The 17,346-nt window shown below is 42.8% G+C and overlaps 1 long non-coding RNA gene across 1 annotated transcript; it reads left to right on the top strand.

Moving 5' to 3' along the window:
• The first annotated feature begins 6 nt into the window (after window positions 1–6).
• LOC131824698 (uncharacterized) lies at window positions 7–12,512 on the top strand. The gene is made up of 3 exons (XR_009350933.1): window positions 7–150; window positions 6,980–7,103; window positions 11,589–12,512. It is a non-coding gene; the product is annotated as an uncharacterized LOC131824698 (long non-coding RNA).
• The last annotated feature ends 4,834 nt before the right edge of the window (window positions 12,513–17,346 follow it).

Here is a 17,346-nt window from a genome sequence, read left to right as displayed (position 1 = left end):
GCCCTTCAGTCAGCAGGCCCCTCCCTACCCAGGCTCAGACGCAGAGTCCGGGAGCTGTTTCAGGGAACGTCCGGGAAGGTTCCTGGTTTGCCTCCGTGTAAAGTTACAGATCTCTCCAGGCACCCATCCACCCTCCCACCACCTCATAAGGTCTATATTGTTATTTTTGTGTTTTATAGATCGGAAAACTGAGGCTCACGGTGACATCATTCCACAAAGATGTTGGCTGATTTTCAGAGAAATGATATATGTCACCTCTTTCCTTCCATTTAACCGCATAAAAAGTTTTAGCTTTTATAAATTCATGGAATATCAACATTAGAATGGCTCTTAGAGACCTATTATGAAATCACAGAATACTGACTTTTATGAAATCATAGAAGTAGTCTAACTGAAATAGTCTAACTTATTTTACCAGGGGAGTAGCTAAAGTACAGAGAACCTCTAAAGTACAGACCACCACTATCACACTTCCATAGTGTGTGGTCATAGAACTTGGGGCTTCTGACCTCTGGTGTCTCTGAGTCTTGTCTTTCCCCATTTTACCACGATCTCCCTATGTGTTTGTAATCCTATGAAGGGAATTGCTGGCATAAATTTCTAGAATTGTGATTTATAATCTGTTTCCCAAAAAAAAATCCAGGAAATTCACTTAAGTTGTCCAACACTGGATGAAATAGGCCAGAAACCTTGGGTGCTGCTGTTTAGGTAGTTGTAAGAAGAATCCCAAAGAGAAAAACAAAAACCAAAAACCACACACACACACACCTTCCCCAAGTCTGCGTTATTCTGTGCCTAGGTGTGAGGGAGAGATCCCAGAGAGAACTTTGATGAGAGGAGAGAGTTTGAGCCTCTAGGGTATCAGGAAAAGTGGGTGTCCATGTTGTGGAGTGCAGTGGATGTTGTGAAGTACAGGGAAGGGCAGAAATTTGAAGCCCTAGGAACAATCTCAGAATCATGCTGTATATAAAGTCAAGCTAGCAGAGGGCATGGCGTCTCTTCCAGCCCTCCAGCCTCTCTCCATGCAGGCCCACTGCCAAGAGTTTGTACAGATGGGAAAAGATGAGGTCTCAGAAATTAAGCAAGTTGCTCCCCCTTATGGATTAAATTGTATCCCCCCTAAAAATAAGATAAGTTGAAGTACCTCCAAGTGTAAACTTATTTGGAAATAGGGTAAGTGCAGATCTAATTAGTTAAATAATACAAGGTCATCCTGGAGTTGGGGGCGGTGTGACTCCAGTATGACTCTTGTCTCTCTAAGAAGCTGGTCGTGTTCAGACAAGGAGGGCACCATGAGATGAGAGAAGATTGGAGTGATGCATCCATAAGCCAGGGAAAAGCAGGGGTTATCCAAAGCTGGGAGAAAGATGGAGCAGATTCTCCTTTAGGGCTTTCAGAAGGAACCAGCCCTGCTGACACCTTGATTTTGGACTTCAAGCTTCAGAACTGTGAGACTTTAAATTTCTAAGTAGTTTAAAGGTACCCAGTTTGTGGTGCTTTGTTATGGCAGCCCTGTACACCCCTCTCCTGCCTACTCCTTCCCCCAGTTCCCAACTCTCTCCTCACCAGGCTTTATCGTAGCACCCTTTCCAGATCAGGCCTCGTCATCTTCATGACCAGCTAGAGCAGAGCAGACTAGTTTACCCAGAACTTCCATCTCCAGGAGATCAGCCCTTTGGGGGATTCATAGATCACAGATCTGTAAGCAATCTTGTCAGTCCCACCAGTAGCTAGCCAGCCTCTCCTCCAATAACCCCAGTGGCCAGGAGCTTGCCACCACCCTACACAGCTCAGTTTATCTTTGGACAATTTTGACTCAGAAAGTTCTTCCTCCGGTTGAGCTGACATGAGTTCCTGGGGTAGGAAGTGAGGTGAGAGAATGTGTCAGGGGATAAGGGCTGCACTCTACCTTAACCCAATGGCAGCCAGCTCTCTCATCTCCTATCTCTGGGCCCCACATCTCATCTCCCTTAACACAGGCTCTGCGCTTTAAGGAGCAACACAGTTCATGTCCTTAGAACTATGCTCCTCAGAAATGACTTCAGGGTTCCTGAAAATTATTCTGCTTCTATTGTCTGCCTCCCCCTACCCCCACCCCTGCATGTCGTTGAGATCCTAGCATGGAACAGTAAAGGAATGACTGCTGAATGAAGATAACAGAGGGGAAGTGAGCAGGAAGGGCAGAAAGGCAACAGCTTTGCCTTTAGGGTCCCCTGTGTTCCCCAGGGATTTCCCCAGGTGTGAGCTCCACAGTCATTCTTGGCACCTTCCTCTCCAGGCCCCACTTCTGTTCCAAGCCACAGGTTCCCAGCTGCCCTCCTCCTTCACCACCATTAGATCTGACCTCATACCCAGACAGCCCTGCCCCGCCCCTGGGGCAGAGAGAAGGTTCTCATTAAAGGGGAAGCAGGATGGCCACCTCCCTTCCTGAGTCCTTGACACCACATTTTCTCACACCTGCGTTGCCACTCTTGCTCTGTCAGCAGGAGCCCAGATCAGCAGAGCTAATCCTGTTTTCAAGGGAATACAAAAAACTTCCCATCATATTCTAAATTATTGGACAGATTTGCTTTGTTCCTGCTTGGGCTCACAGTCACCTCCCTGAACCTGTGACTGGGCCCCTAATTAAGCACTGTCTTGCTTTGAGACCCTTTAATGAAAAGGCCTTCCAGAGTATGACCTAATGTGTTTTATTACAGTTAATAAAATAAAATACGTTGGAACAGGAAGTAATGAAGAGTTCTCTGAAGAACCTTGAAAAAATGTTTCCCTCATCCAAATTCAAACTCCGCCTCATGTATTATTTCTTTCACCCCCAAACCCACTAAAAGTGAATGCAAAGAGGACTTTCTTAATATTCAAAAAAATCATAATAAGATGCTAGTTTATAAGAGTGTGAGTGCCAGTGTAGATTTTCCTTATATTTTAGAATAATTGAACCACTTGATTCCTCAGCGTGGCCCAAAGAAGTTTTCCAAATGCTTCTAAATAGAGCTCTCCTTCTACACCTTGCTGAGATCCACTCTTATAGGAAGTCATCTGGACAAAACAGCCCAAACACTAAATTTGGCTGTATTGGTATTATTTCCTGAATGTTGAGGGTTTGGCCACCAAGAGATGGATTGTAAATGGAATCTTCCATTGTGGATCCAAGTTTCTGGAGGTAGCTATTAAGCTCAAGGCGAATTGTATATTTAAAAATATAATCATATTTAAGGACTTTCTCACAATTATTCCTGCTTTCTTTTTGAAAACTGCATATGGTTGCTGATTCAATGCTACATATAGAGAGGAGGACAGCAGATCCTTTTAAGGTACCCCCTTATGTGGCTGAGCCACTTGGCTCTCTGCTCATTGAGATTGGCTAACAGGCCAATACCACTTGGTTTTTCCCCAAGAAGAGAAGTTCAAACCTAGCAAGGGCTTCAGTAGCTGGCTCTACCAAGCCTGCCTAAGTCATCAACCAGGGTTCACTGAACAGAGAAATGATAGTACCTGCCTTCCAACCTCTGGAACAGTACCCAAAGGTTGTGACTTAATGACCACTAGTCAGCAGCAGTTCTTTCCCTGCCAAGAATAGCACATCATTAGTTCCAGTTTCAAGTATTTGCCCTACAAGACAAGAAAATCACAGATTTTGCAGTACACGTGGTAGAAATTCATGGTAGCAGGGGCAAGATTATTTAAACCAAATACAAAAAGTATTCAAAAAGAGAGAAAGCCAAGGACAAAGATGAATCATTTTCTGCTTTAAAAAACAACAACAACAAAAAAAGACTTTGATTTGCAACACTGTTCTCTTCAAAGATATCCCCCAACAGTTTTCTTAACCTTACCACAAAAGCCCCCAGTGTGCCAAAATACTTATCTGAGAAAACTCACAGAACATAGACAGACCTGTCAGGTATACAAAGATTTCATTAGTTTCCAAATGTTTCCTGACCCTTTAAGAACTAGTTAAATTGAGGGAATCTCAGGAAGCACTTCCTTTTTCAAAATCTTTAGTATGAAGGGCTTGGAACAGTAAGTAGGAAATATGAATTATTTTCTTGGCTAAGCCACCAATTTATCTTGTGCCTGCCAGAAATCACTCAGTTTTTTGTGACTTTAAATTTTTCATACATATCAACTGGTTTGGTTTGTAAATTATTGCAAGAAGTAAGCAACATTGCCATACACTGTAATTTCATTATGCTAATATTGCCAGACTCTATTGCGTTTTAATATTCTGTGGACTCATAATGGAATCAGGAGTACAGATTTTGATTCAGAATACATGCAATGTTTGTACAAACACTTCCTGGAAAACCTGAAATGTACTTTGAAGACTGTATAGTCATTGTTTACACTAGGAAGGCTTTTTCCTTTAATAACTATGTTTATGCTCACTTACATTTGTTCTACTTTGAAATTGCTCAACTATGTAATCTTCTTATTTGTATCTGATTGTTGTTGCTGTCTCCAGATTGGTCTAGGGGCCAATCTCCCTTTTCCTTGATGTCTGCTCATCTTCACTCTGCTCTCCTGCTAGAACAAAAATTGGGTTACATCTTGAGTCTGAATTTATAAATTAAATTTTGCTTTGGCAGCTGTGGCGTGGAGCACAGAGCCAGTAGACCTTTCTCTGCTTCCGTCCTTTGCTCAAGGAGCTCAGTCTTCAGAGACTGCTCTTTGCATAAGATAAAGTTCAAATTCCTTGGGCCTTCACAATCTGGCCCCATCTGTTTCTCTTTTCACATCCCCTTTCTTTCTCCCTGTGTTCTTCACACCAATCACACTACCCTTCTCAGGATGCCAGAGCGCCCCATGTGCCTTCACTTTTTCATGCCTTTCCCAATCTGCAAAATGCCACCCTCCTTTCTTGCCCTGGCATTACCCCAGCTCAAAGGCCACCTCCTTCCCCACTCCACTTAGGTAGAGTTAGTCTTTGCCTCCACCAAGATCCCTGGGAACAGTTTGCATTCCTCTATCTTATAGGGTCAAAAATTTCCAAGTGTCTGTCTGTCGCATGGTGGTCTCTTGAGGGCAGGTGGGTTTCTCCCTTCACTCGCCAGCAGCACAGCTCAATGAACGTGGTGTCTGTCCATAAGAAGCCCTGAGCAAATGTTGATCAAAGCAGTGAACAAACAGCTCTGAAATTCTCCCATCCAAATGACGGTGCCCTTAAAAACATGGGCCAGTTGTGGTACGAACAGCTATAACGCAGGAAAGGAAATTAAAGCAATGAGAAACACACTCGCACATGTGTGTGCATGCCCACATGCACACCGAACACCTACTTTGTTTAAATGCACATCTACCTTTAATTAGGTCTCTCCAAGTTTTGGTCCTATGTTCCATAAGAATAAAGTGTCTGTGTTTGTGAGGGTGTATCTTCCTATAATGTGTCCTTCAGGTATTGTACCATGTCCTTCAGGCATGTGCTCTGCATAGGATTCCAGACCCTCTGTGCTCTCCTGGGGCCAATGCAGGTGGGGGAAAAACCCTCAGTAAGGACACACAGAGTTCTCACAAGAGCACCTGGTGTCTAGCTCTCTCCACCATAGATAGAAAAGTCAAGAGAAAGCAAAACAAGGGACGCTGTGGGGAGAAGCTCACATTGGGGAAACCAGCAGCAGAAGCCACGTGGGTTGGTGGTTTTTGTGCAAACATTCTCATCTATGAAACATAAAGCAGGAAATGATGAAGGTTTTCCAATAACCTTTTTAAATATGTCTTATCCAGAACATGCTAGGGTGCAAAAGAATTTGCTTCTCACTGTTTCTCATATGGGGTTTTCTAGCCAGCATCTTGAATGAAACTGAATGAAAAAGGAAACCAAAGTGAAAACTAGTTTTGTCCCTAGGGTTTTTTTTTTTTTTTTTTAAGATTTTATTATTTATTTGCCAGACAGAGATTACAAGTAGGCAGAGAGGCAGGAAGAGAGAAAGAGAGGAGGAAGCAGGCTCCCTGCTAAGCAGAGAGCCTGATGTGGGGCTCAATCCCAGGACTCTGGGAACATGACCTGAGCCAAAGGCAGAGGCTTTAACCCACTGAGCCATCCAGGTGCCCCTGCCCCTACAACTTTTTTAGAGTTGAAGCAAATGCACAAAAATGTTAGCTACTTTTGTTTCATCTTTTGTCTCTCTATGTAAGAGGAAATAGAAACAAAGTAAATTTGTATGGAATGGGTAGGAATAAAATCCTCTGGTTAAGCAAATTAACATACCTAAGTGTGAGAATACACTTGAAGGATTAGGACATAATGAAATTAGGTCAATGCTAAAATAACCCTAAGCAGAATTTAGCATAAATATTACCTCCTCCCCCTCCGCAGGCACTAAACTCTGCTTTCAGTTTTGCCAGACTCTGGGACCTGGGCAGGCTTTTCCTTCTTGAGAAGTCAACTAGGAGCCAATTAGGCTAGCAGTGCTTCTCTCCCAGCTCAGCCAGCTCTCAGAGAGTTCAAAGGGCATAGTGGCTAGCTCTCTCACAGCCAAGGCCAGCTCTGCTCACCAGGTCTCCCAGTCCTGTCACCCTGGATATGCAGCCTCTTTCCCCACTGTCATCTTCAAGCATCTCAGTGTTGCTTCTCCTCAACTCTTTCTTCTGGGCAACCCAGCCTCCATTCTTCACAATCTGCTTATACTGTGGGTAATAATCAGAGTATTTGATAACCAAAATGGTGCGGGCTGGCCCCAACCAAGCAGAGAGGAAAGTGGCCACCATGCAGGTGTGGGTTCATATAATTCAAGGCTTCTGCTGTACCAAGTGCTACCTACCCCTTTAGTTTGTGGGCTCACTGAGGGGGTGGTGGTTTGTACCAGGGTGGTCAGGTTATGGGGAACACTCTGGAAACTCAGAAGAGTGGCTTATCCTGGTCCTGTTGTGCTGGTACATACCCACTGAGTATCAGCCCTCCTGGGACCCCAAATGACTTCCCAGAAAGTTGTCTACCTTCCTCACCATGACAGAATTCTGGTTTTTCTCTCCCATTCAGCTCTTACAAATCACAGCTAGATGTTCAATGTGTGCCATGGAGCCCAGGGCCCAGAAGCGGTGGGGCTTTCCCTTGACTCTCCAGGCTGCTTCCTTCCTCATCACTCCTCTACCCCAGCCTGCAGGTAAAATCTCCCTCCTGAGCTACTTTGCATCCCTGTCTGCTCCTCTCAGTCGGGGCAATCTCATAAGCTCTTGGCAATCTTCACGTTGCATCAAGAACTTTGATTCATTTCCTCCCCTCATTTTCACTGCAAATTAACAAGTAGCTATTCTGATTTTATTTTTTTAAATGCAAGTTAAATTACTTCCTAGATCACTCCCCTCAACAGTAGCATTGCGACTCATACTCTGTCATGGTTTTCATGGGGAGCGGACCCTTGACCATGGCTCCTCCACAGCCACCAGCCCCCAAACGATACTGAATGAAGTGAGTTCTCTTGTGTGAGTCTTTCCTCTGCCTGGGATGCCACCTCTTCCTTCTTCTAGTTTGGGCTTGCGCTGGTTTGTCCTGAATGAAACTCAGGATTTGCTCCTGAGTGAAACCTTCTTTGACTCTTTCAGGCCAGGGTCAAGTGATCCTCCTCTGTGCTCCCATAATGCCCCATTCTAACCTCGATTACAGGGTCCTTATTCTATGTGGTCTCTGAATCCTACGTTGCGATGCGATGATTGATTTTTTTGTTTATCTCTCCCTCTAGACTCTGGGCAACTCAAGTAAACTCAGGTCAGTTCTCCTAAAAGCAGTGTGCCTAACATACTGCCCCTTTTTAGTATTTGTGGGGGTAGCCTTTCCTTTTTCCCTCCTAATTTTTGGCATTTTTATTTTGTTTTCTCGTGTTGAAATTTTAATTTATTATTTTTTTAATGAAATTTTATTTTTGCAATTCAGTTTGCTTTTTCTGGATGGAATTGCTGGCTTCCCACAGACATTAAATGTGGCTCTAGGGCACTCCCCTTCAAAGAGGTAGTGTTTGTGGTTACCTGTGGTGGAGGTTGAGCCGTAAAGCCTGAGATGGAGCAATTAGCAGACATCTGGAAGCATTGTTGTGGATGAGACATTGAGATATGGAGACTCCGAAGACTGTTGCTTGTGGGTGGGTCCCAGGTATAAAGGCTTGAGAGAACTTGCTTTCTGTCCCCCACAATATTTTGTAAAAATAGCACTTACAACTAATATTTCAGAATTCAGTATATTTTATGGTGATTTTGAGATCTTGATTCATAGTAAACAAAAGAAAAATAACAGCTATAAGGGAAATAGCAATACCATCAATCATAAGATGTTGCAAATATGTTATGAGCTAATTTGAAATACAAAGTTTGAGTTGCCTTTGATCCAAGTATTTTAAAAAGTCTTTAAAGTGCCAAAAATAAAGGAACAAAGAATAGAACAGATAAAAGACAAAGGTACTCAAAAAAGGGTCGACTTTCGAGCCAGGCTCCACACCTTGTCATGTGTTAACTTCATTTCTCTGCACTAGAAGTGAGGGATACAAACGTGAATGACAGAGTTCTTGCCCTGCAGGCCCTCACCATCTAGTAGGAGAGGTATGCCAGCCCACCAACAGCAAAGAGTCAAGGAGATAATTTAGGTTTATTATTTAGGGTGGACACATTGGATTTATCTTTGGAAGCGGTAATTCTAAGAAGAAGAATAACTGCCTTCCCGCCACAGCTAATATGTGAGCCACTGGAGTTCTTACGCATGATTCAAATAATGAATCAAACCAGTCCTCAGAGCAGGTAACTGAAAACATTGCCCAGGTTGCCAATCTTTGTCCCTTGGGTGGAAAACTACCGTACTATTTCTTGTCCAGTATTAAATCTGGTGGCTTCAGGTGATGTTTTCTGGCATGTTCTGTGGATTCTGTTTTTAGAAATTTGTTCTACCACCTAAATAGTTTATTTTGTTATTCTGAAATAAGAATTATGCTTAGTTTTAAATCGTTTTGCTTTGTGATTTTTTTTTTTTTGAGATTTGTGTTTAACACTTAGGGTATCATCATTCTGTATTAAAAATAATCTCTTAGGAAACCACCTATTGGTTACTCTTTGGGCTTTAAAAGTAATGCCTTTCTTTAAGATGGTGATAGAAGTGGTTGCTACAATATTATTAACTACAATGAATATTATCGGTTAATTATGAGGTTTCTTTGGGACCTAAGAAAGATCTCAGACATAGGCTATCCTTTGGTAAAGAATATACCCTTACTGTGGTAATTCTTTTGCTGTTGGTTAGCGGTAAACTTACTTATGGGAAGATATGGCACCTCAGGGTTTTGTTTGTTGGAAATTTGTTTGTTGAAATTGTTTGAAATGCCTTCTCCTTTCAATGAGAGATAACTTTTCTATTATAATTCAAAACAAATTTAGGAATGGCCAACATTTTCAAGGAGCAAGAAGAAAGGATGAATGAATGAATTGGGGTGCATTTTCAATAACATACAAATGGAAAATGAGAACTGGACACAAATAAAATATTCAGGCTAATTTAAAAATTACCAATGTTTCTCAGTCAGTGTATCAAGTACATGCAATCAGTTTTTGTCCTTCAAGTCAAAAGGAGGCAGCCTAGTCTCATGGGAAGAGAGGAAGAGGGTATTAGAAGCTCCTATTTTCATGGTTCCTGTTCTGTCCTTGACTAGACAGACCCAAATGTTGGGAGGCTCTCATGAAATCATTGCCTTGCTTCCTAGTAGAATTGCCTCTTAACTATGTGAAACAATATCCCTAAGGCTAAAAATAACCAGCATCTGAGTCCAAGACTTCCATGATGGTCATCTTGTATACCTAGTGGCCCTGGGGAGTCCTCCTCTCACTAATCTCTAATGACATCGAGTATCAACAAGCCTAGCCAAAGTTGCTTTCCTTTTTAAAAATATTTTATTTATTTATTGGAGAGAAAGAGAAAGAACACAAGCAGGCGGAGCAGCAGGCAGAGGGAGAAGCAGGCTCCCTGTTGAGCAAGGAGCCCAATGTGGGACTCAATCCCAGAACCCTGGGATCACGACCTGAGCCAAAGGCAGACATTTAATTGACGGAGCCACTCAGGTGTCCCACCAAAGTTGCTTTCTTGATAACCATGCTTTGTATATAACCTCCTGTGTAGTGATTATTGACTTCCTGAATGTAACCCTGACTTTAGACCATGTCTCTGTGGTACCCTTTTCTCATAGGAGGTGTTTTGTTGTTTTATTTGTGGGGGAAGGAGCAAAATGAGGCAAAAATCCCAAATCATACTATGAGTAAATTACTTCTCTGATAGGAAATAGGGTCCAAGTCAACCATAACTAGCCCCATACTTTTATTCAAATCATTTCACTTTGCTGAGTTTCAGTTTCTCCGTCTGGGAGACAAACGTGCAGATGTGTATCTATGAATATGCACACAGAGGTATATGTGGGAACAAAGCAGAAATAGTAAATTGGGACACAATCTGTGCTGAATATGTTGAAGCACATGAATATGGGATATTTACATTAATTTGGGTTCTGTTCTCATTTCCATGACTGATTCTTTTTGAGTTCTGGGGCATTGATTCAGCCTCTGCATTCATCCATTCATTTGTTCATTCACTCACTCATTCATTCAGTAAACATTTATTGTCTAATATGTCAGGGACTATGCTAACCTCTGAGGATACAAGATATAAGTAGAAAAGCGAGGATCCTGACTTCAGAAATCCTACATTCTAGTGGGAAAGGTGGACAATAACTACATAAGCAAGTAAGTATATAAGATAATCACAGAGAGTAAAAAAGAGGTTAAGAAAGAAAAGGGGTTCTAGGATTAAGATCATCGAGCCAATCACTTGCATGTAGATGTTTCTAGAGATGCCATCTGAGCTGAGACTTGACAAATGAAATGTCAAACTTGAACCTCTCAGCCTGAAAAAGCAGAGAGGTTATTCACATTAGTAATCCATAAGTGCAAAAATGACCCATCTAGACTGTTTCCCGTGCACAGTAACACTTTGTACAAAATGAACAGAATGCCCTCAGGCAGAATAACACAGAAGTCAGCCTCAATGTTTTAGATTTCCTTGGCATCCTCCGATAGGGTTGGTTCTGGCCATGACCAATGTGAACCTTAAAAATAAAACTGCCAGTAATTTTACCAACAAAAGTGGATTTATTTGGAAATGACAGAGAATCACAATCCAGAACAAGCCACCTACTGCAAAACTATAGACAAGTCCTGTGAACAAAGGAGGAATACTCTTTTATAGAGGAAATAAGGAAGTTGGGGTGGGGCTGTTATAAATCAAAAGTCCATTGGAATAAACTGGGAATTCGTAGAAGAGTGGCTTTTCATTGGCTGAGTTATGCCGGTCTTTCATTGGCTGGGCTGTTGCCAGGGGAGGAGTAAAAACTTCCTTCTTTTTGCTGGCTTAGTAAGATAGTATCCACGTGCAAGGTCTGGCTCTTCCTGTTGGGTCCGAGGCGGACTGGTGGGGCTCCAGAGCTCCCCCTGCTGACCTTCAGCTCCGCTCTAAATGAGGTTTCCTGGTACTAATTTTCACACCCGCTGCTCCCTCGTCTGGGGACAGGATGCAGGGAGTCCTCTAACTCTGGGGTACTTGGTTTAATCAGTTCTGCTCCCACCAGGCTGCAGGCAAAGAACAAACACCTGCTTAGTCATAGCTGAACCGTGCTGAGGAAAGAGTGCCCACCTGCTGCTGCTTCCAGCTCTGCTCACGCTAGCGGGCCAAGGAGCTCCTGAGCCCAGTTTGTCATCTCCTGGGAATAGAGCTGACTCAGAGCATCGGCTTCCTGTTTGACCTGGGAGCGGTTGGCAGCCAACGGCCTGGATGAGAAGCAGGTGAAGCTGGAGGCTGCCTATGTAATATGGCTGGAATTTTCCCCCCTGACCTGTCCTCAGTGCTTGAAATTTGACTGCCAGAAGTGAACATCCAATCCACCACTCAGTTTTGGAAGGTTTTTGTTTGTTTGTTTTTGGTCTTCAGTTCTCTCAAGTTTTGGAGGAGGGGCCACTCTTTAAATATGATAATTAAACATCTTAAAAGGGACTCGCAAAAAATTCTAAAAATGACAAGAGTCTGTTTATAAGTGACTTACCCAGAATTACCCCATTTCTGAATGTTTCATACACTCTACTCTTGGAACATAACTCGGAGTTCTCTGACCTGCCCCCTGGGTTACTCTCATTTACCTTGCTCTTCAGACTCCTGGAGACCTTTCTTGTCATGACTGGTTCACAGTGTGTCTGACGTAACATACACACAGAGCTGCAACGCAAGGTAGAGTTCGTGAGTTTATGTCTACTATTTCCCACCATTCAGCCTAAGAAACAGGACATTATGCGGCACCTGGGTGGCTCAGTCCATTAAGCATCTGCCTTCAGCTCAGGTCATGATCCTGGGGTCCTGGAACCAAGCCCTGCGTCTGGCTCCTTGCTTAGCGAGGAGCTTGCTTCTCCCTCTCTCCCTGGCCTGTAGCTTCCCCTGCTTGTCCTCTATGTGTGTATGTGTGTGTGTCAAATAAATAAAATATTAAAAAAATAAAAAAGAAATCAAACATTACTATGGTAGACTAAAAATTCCCTCCCTCCCAAAGATATCAGGCCTTAATCTCTAAAACATGTAAATGTTAAATTTGGAAAAAGCGTCTTTGCTGATGTGATTAAATTAAGGGCCTTGAGATGAGATTATCCTGGACTGTCCAGATGGGTTCTAAATATCATCACAAGTATCCTTATAAGGAAGGTGGTAGAAGGAGATCTCATACACACACACACACACACACACACACACACACACACGAAGGCCCTGTGAAGACAGAATAGGAAGAGATTTGAAGGTGGGAGAGGTAGGACCACAAACTGAGGAATGCCAGCAGCCACCAGAAGCTGGAAAAGGTAAAGAAGAGACTCTCCCTTAGGGGCTCCAGAAGGAGCATGGCCCTGCCTGTACTCTCATTCTGACCTTGACTTTGGACATTAGGCCTACAGAACTGTGAGAAAATAAATGTTGGTTGTTTGAAGCCACCAAATTTGTGATAATTTCTTACAGCAGGCACAGGAAATTAATACAATTACCAATGCAGTGAAAGCCACTGGTGTTTCCCGACCCAACTGCAACTCACTCCTTCTATCTCAGGAGGTAACTAAGACCTTGAATTTGACATTTATAATTCTGAGTTTCATTCTACTTTGATGACGTGTGTGTATTCCAAAATAATGTCATTTTATATATTCTATTGTATCATTCCACATTTTCCTTTTTGCTTTTATGCTTCTGCATATTTTTGTTTATATATATAAATATATACATGTTATATATATTTACATATAACATAGATAGATAACCATATTATATATGGTGAAACATGTCACTCTAGTTCACTTTTACTGTTGCATAGTATTCCAGTGTGTGTGTGTGTGCATGCGCGCACATACTCCAATTTTAAAATCAGTTTTTCTGCCAATGGATATTTATTTAGGTTGTTTATAGTTTTTCAGTCTTTTAGACAGCAACGCAACGAAGATTTTTGCACATGTCTTCTTGTGTCCACGTGTGGAGTGTTTGTAAAGTATTTACCAGAGGATGCAGTTACTGGATCAGAGCTTATGTCATCCTCAATTTGGCTAGACACTGCCAAATGGCTCTGATAAAATATCAATGTACGCTTGGTGGGCTGGATTCTGACATCAGTAGATTTCAGGAAGGGGAATGATGTGTACCAAAGGTGCAGGCATGGGAAACACAGGCGGCGGTGAAAGACTCCCTCTCCCCTTGCTAAAGGCTTGTTTAAGTAACCTGATGTCCCCACAGCACCCCCTGTCCCCTTGCTGAAGGCTTGATTGTTCCCATAGCCGAATGACAACATATATCCTGCACAAGCAGGATGTCTGTGATCACCCGGTCTGTCAAAAGAAAAGACAAATGAAAAGTAAAATGTAACTGGGACTTTCCAGAGTGCTGACCCAAGGAACCACCAGAACGCCCTGACCCCAACGCCCAATCATGCCTGAAACAAATTAATCAATTACACTCCTGTAACCATAGGATCGCTTCCCGCCACCGCCTCCCGCCAGAACAAACCATTATGTCCTTGCCTTGAACACAGTGCCTGACAATGCTTGATTTAAGTTAACCAATCAGATCCCTGTAACCAAGCATCTGCTTCTGTAAGCTCGCTTCCTGCCACCCCAACCTTGCCCTATATAATCTGCTCCCCAACTTAGCCCCGGGCGCTCAGCCCACAAAGGCTGATGCGTCCGCAGGCGCCTGTGTAAGCAATAAACCTCTTGCAACTTGCATCCAGTGGAGGCTTGGTGTCTGCTTCTTGGGTGCGGATCGAGGGTTTTTCAGCGGTAAGTAGTCAGTTCTGTTTCACAAAACAGCAGTTCCCATTTGAAGCCTGAAAGCAAATCTGCATTGCGGCGGGGTGGGTGAGGGAGGGGGGGGTCTTCTTGCAATCTTTGCCCTCTTTTGCCCACCGTCTCCCCATTCTGGGACGTCTTCTCAAGAAACAGATACACTCTCTCAAGTAATTGTGGCATGCCTTGGTTGAGACCAGTGGACTGGGTGCCTGAGAAGGAGCAAAGGGAGAGGGGGCAGGTAAACTGGGCTGGGAGGGCCACCGGGAGAGCTGAGATGTCACCCAGGAGAACGCAAGCAGGTGGCACCCAAAGTCTCCAGCAGAAGCGAGCACCGGCCCCTCTGCAGGTATCTGGAGGCACCAGGAAGGCTCTAGCACGTTAGGGTAAGAGATTTGGAATAAAGGTTGGCATTTGGCCTCTGAAAACCCTTCTTTCTCTCAAGTCCCCTTTGTACTGTGCTCACTGAGAGTGACTTTATAATTCAGCTTGATGTTGCTTCCCCCCACATCTGGATGCACTGAACATGCTGCAGAGCTGGCTGAAGATTGGCATTCTAGATTTTAATTATAACTGGCAGTCCAGGAACAATGTAATCCATCCCATGCCTTTGCCGAATGTAACAAGTTATATGAATAAAATGTGAGTATCCCTCTGAAAAAATGTATACATCCAAATAATGTATAGTTTGAAAAAGCCATGTATATTGATTAAAAAAATAAAGTGTGTAAGTGTATGCATGTGTGTACATTGATAAGGGTTAGAAGGGGATACAAAACAATGCAAAGAGTTTGTCTTTTAAGTTTATGATTCATTTTCCCTGTAAAGGTACAGGTACTTTCTTCTTTTTAGGAAAAGCTGCACTTCATTCATCCCGTGCAAAACTATAGAACGATAAAAGTCTGATCTGGAAGGGTCATTGGAGATACATCATCTGGTTCAGCTCTTTCAGTGACATGTCAGGGAGGGGGCAAGGCTGCCAGGGGAGGGGGCTGCTGGGGTGAGCTGCTGGTTTGCCTGGGGCTGAGAGTAGTGCTAGATCCCATCCCAGAGCACTTTCCACCAAGGCGCCTCAGCATTGCCAGCTTGTTCTGCATTGCTGAGAAATGTTAGATAACTCTTGATGAGCCCGTTTTAAATTTCATATTTGGTATTTATTCAAGGTAGTAATTTTAGCATATGAGTTGACCATATTTTATTTACCCAAAGGATACAAACATAGTGATTCAAAGGGACACCTGCATTCCAATGTTTGTAGCAGCAATGTGCACAACAGCTAAACTGTGGAAAGAGCCCAGATGTCCATTAACAGATGAATGGATAAAAAAGGTGTGATATATGTAGACAACAGAATATTATGCAGCCATCAAAAAAGAGAAATCTTACCACCTACAATGACGTGGATAGAACTAGAAGGTATTATGCTAAGTGAAATAAGTCAATCAGAGAGAGAAAATTATCATACGATTTTACTCATATGTGGAATTTAAGAAACAAAACAGAAGATCACAGGAGAAGGGAGAGGAAAAATAAAAAGACAAAAATCAGAAGGAAGACAAACCAAAAGATACTATTTTTTAAAAATCAGCATATAATACATTATTGGTTTCAGGGATACAGGTCTGTGAATCATCAGGCTTACACATTTCACAGCACTCACCATAGCACGTACCTGCCCCAGATCCATAACCCAGCCACCCCACCCCTATTTCCCACCCCCCAGCAACCCTCAGTTTGTTTTGTAAGGTTAAGAGTCTCTTATGGTTTGTCTCCCTATCTTCTTTCATTTTTCCCCTCCCTACCCTCCACGACCCCCTACCCTGCCTCTCAAATTCTTCATATCAGAGAGATCATACGGTAATTGTCTTTCTCTGATTGACTTATTTCACTTAGCATAATGCCCTCTAGTTCCATCCATGTCATTGCAAATGGCAAGATTTCTTTCTTTTTTTTTTTTTTTTTTGGTGGCTGAATAATATTCCATTGTATATATACACCACATCTTCTTTATCCATTCATTAGTTAATGGGCATCTGGGCTCTTTCCATAGTATGGCTCTTGTGGACATTGCTGTGAAAAACAGTGGGGTCAAGAAGCCACTTCAAATTACTACATTTTATCTTTGGTGTAAATACCCAGTAGTGCAGTTGCTGGGTCATAGGGTAGCTCTATTTTCAACCTTTTGAGGAATCTCCATACTGTTTTCCAGAGTGACTGTACCAGCTTGCGTTCCCACCAACAGTGTAGGAGGGTTCCCCTTTCTCCACATCCTCGCCAACATCTATTGTTTCCGGAGACTCTTAATCATAGGAAACAAACTGAGGATTGCTGGAGGGGAAGTGGGTTGGGGGGAAGGGGTAAGTGGGTGATGGGCCTTAAGGAGGGCACGTGATGTAATGAGTACTGGGTGTTACAGACAACTGATGAATCATAAACTCTACATCTGAAACTAATACTATATGTTAATTAATTGAATTTCAATAAACATTTTTAAAAAGTTGATCATATTTAACAAATATTTAGGGGTGCCTGGTTAGCTCAGTTGGTTAAGTGTCTGATTCTTGCTGATGCCAGCACCCTAACACATTAATTGCTTTCAGTTTCTCTGCTCCATGCTAGGTGTGGAGCCTGCTTAAAAAAACAAAACAAAACATGGGGTACCTGGGTGGCTCGGTCAGTTAAGCATCTGACTCTTGATTTTGGCTCAGGTCATAATCTCAGAGTTGTGAGACTGAGCCCCAGAGTGGTGAGACTGAGAGGTTCTGCACTCAGAGAGGAGTCTGCTTTGGGATTCTCTCTCTCCCTCTCCCTCTGCTGTCCCCCACCCACCATACACACACACTCTCTCTCTCAAAGATAAAATAAATCTTAAACAAAACCCCTCAGATATTTAAAAATTTTAAAAGTTTGTCATATTATCAAAGTGAAAGTGATTGTTTTTTGGGGGAAATCTTTATAAAATTACATGATATTTAGACAACAATCAAATAAAAACTTTCTAAATTACTTGAGAGCCTCCTTCAT

This window comes from Mustela lutreola, chromosome 2, assembly GCF_030435805.1.
Source record: "Mustela lutreola isolate mMusLut2 chromosome 2, mMusLut2.pri, whole genome shotgun sequence".
In the NCBI taxonomy this organism is placed as follows: Eukaryota; Metazoa; Chordata; class Mammalia; order Carnivora; family Mustelidae; genus Mustela; species Mustela lutreola.
The sequence above is the reverse complement of the archived record's forward strand: the minus strand, read 5'-3'. Positions and strand labels throughout refer to the sequence as shown.